The sequence below is a fragment of the Galeopterus variegatus genome, unplaced genomic scaffold (assembly GCF_000696425.1).
Source record: "Galeopterus variegatus unplaced genomic scaffold, G_variegatus-3.0.2 Scaffold1656, whole genome shotgun sequence".
Lineage (NCBI taxonomy): Eukaryota > Metazoa > Chordata > Mammalia > Dermoptera > Cynocephalidae > Galeopterus > Galeopterus variegatus.
The window spans coordinates 83,172-85,868 of record NW_007727767.1 but is presented as its reverse complement, the minus strand read 5'-3'; positions in this window follow the sequence as shown (position 1 = coordinate 85,868).

The following is a 2,697-nucleotide window of genomic DNA, read 5'->3' as shown; positions in this document are numbered from 1 at the left end:
ATTATTTCAGAAAGGGAAGGGTTTATTTTCAATGGTCTTACTTTGAAACCTTATTCTTTTAAATTTCTGTTCCACATTTTCTTACGTATGTTTTCTAGGCTTTCCTGAATTTGACCAAGTTACCAAGGTGTGGACAGCACAATGAGCTGTAGAATCAATTGACGGTTGACTTGGGCAATAATTGGGCGTAAGAGATGTAGTAGGTGCTCTGCCCACATCTCCTCGGCACTTGTTATTCCTGTGAACTCTACTTGGATGGTTTCTACCTGCGAGCATACACAACTCTCTGATTTACCTAGAGAACAGAGTAGCTCAGAAGTGCCTAGGAGTTAATGTATCCCAGAAACAACCCTCAATCAATGAGATTTGGGAGTCGGTAGATAAATACTCCAGTTCCCTTGTCCCTCAAATGGAACGACTCTGAGCCTTGTTCTTTACCATCTCCCAGAACTACCCAGTGGGACAGAACCCCAGTGTTCCCAGGGGCTCTTGATTTTTTATTGGCTCATTTCTCTTTCCAGCCTTACTTTTCCACTCCCCTAATAATATTCTATAGGATTACCAAGACCATAAATTGTTTGCATTTGAATCCTTGTCTTAAGATTTGCTTCTGGGAGAGCCCAGTTGAAGGTATTAGGTTATGTCAAATATGCCTGTATCCTAAGAGGTATAATAATATTCCTCTATTTCTCACTGAGAAATAACAACGTGATCATAAGACTTCAGCATGGACATTATAACTCATCTGTTCCATAGAGTGGTCCTCTTGCATTTATAGGGCTTTTAGAAGTGTGATGGTTAATGTCAGTCATGGATTTCCCAGACAGTTTCTCAGACATTCTCTGAGTGTATGTGTGAGGGTGTTTTTTGATGAGATGAACATTAGAATCCATGGACTGAGTAAAACAGATGACCCTCCCTAGTGTGGGTGGGCCACATCGAATCAGTTGAGGGCCTGAACACAACAAAAAGGCTGGCCCTCCTACAAGCAAGAGGAAACCCCTCCTGTCTGACTGATTTGAGCTGGGATGTTGGTCTTTTATGACCCTCACATTTGAATGGAAGCACAGCTCTTGAGCTTCAGCTTGCTGGTTTTCAGACTGGAACTTACACCATTGGTTCTCCTGGGTTTCAGGCCTTAGGATTTGGGCTGGAACCACACATTGGCTCTTCTGGGTCTTCAGCTTGCTGACTACAGATCTTGGGACTTCTTAGTGTCCATAATTATATGGTCCAATTCCTTAATAAATCTCTNGTTGAGGGCCTGAACACAACAAAAAGGCTGGCCCTCCTACAAGCAAGAGGAAACCCCTCCTGTCTGACTGATTTGAGCTGGGATGTTGGTCTTTTATGACCCTCACATTTGAATGGAAGCACAGCTCTTGAGCTTCAGCTTGCTGGTTTTCAGACTGGAACTTACACCATTGGTTCTCCTGGGTTTCAGGCCTTAGGATTTGGGCTGGAACCACACATTGGCTCTTCTGGGTCTTCAGCTTGCTGACTACAGATCTTGGGACTTCTTAGTGTCCATAATTATATGGTCCAATTCCTTAATAAATCTCTGTGTGTGTGTGTGTGTGTGTGTATATGCACACACATATATACACATGAATAATTCAGAGCAAAGTGTCAAAGGAGTGGCTTGTAAGTGTCCTGACTGCTTACAGTAAAATGTGAAAGGAGATATATATATCTATATCTATATATCTATATATATATATACACACACACACACACACACACATGTATATGTTTGTTTATGAATATATATATGTGTGTGTATATGTATGTGTGTGTATATATGTATTTATTTATATTTATATACATACACACATATGTATACACACATATATACATATGCATATGCACACATTTTATTGGTTCTGTTTCTCTGGTTAACCTTGACTAATACAGATTTTGGTACTGAGAAGTGGGGTGCTGCTGTAACAAATACCTAGACATGTGCAAGTAGCTTTGGAACTGGGTAATGGATAGGGGGTGGAGGAGTTTTGAGGAATATATTATAAAAAGCCTACATTGCTATAAACAGAATGTTGATAGTGATGTGGACTAGTGATTGTAGGTCATTCTGGTGAGGAATCAGAAATGAAGACCATGTTATTAGATACTGGATGAAAGGCAATCCTACTTATAAGTGAAAAAGAACTTAGCTGGATATCGTTCTTGTGTTTTGTGGAAGGTAGAGCTTCTGAACAATGAAACTGGATATTTAGCTGAGTAAATTTCAAAGTGAAGTGTTGAAGAATGGCTTGGTTCCTCCTGACTGCTTACAGTAAAATGTGAAAGGAGAGAGATGAATTGAAGAATAAATTGTTAGGAAAAAAAAGGAGGAAATTTGGAAAATTCTCAACCTATCCATATTGTAAAAAATTAGAAAGCTTGTTCTGCAGAGAACATTACGGTGTGGCCAAACAATTATTTGATAAAGAGATCATGGGTACAACTCATGGACTTAATCAGCCATCTCAGCAGAATCCAGCAATAGAAATGAAATTATACCAGCAAAAACACTGTCAATTTGAACTAAAGGAGATAGAAAAAACAGGCCAGAATGAAGAATGGCTGCTGGACTTGGATTCTACAGGACCAGATCATAGAGCTATTCAGCTGTGGATGTGGCTATTCTTCAAGGAGGGGAAGAATGACCCCAAAGGTGTTTAAGAGACTATCAGGGCT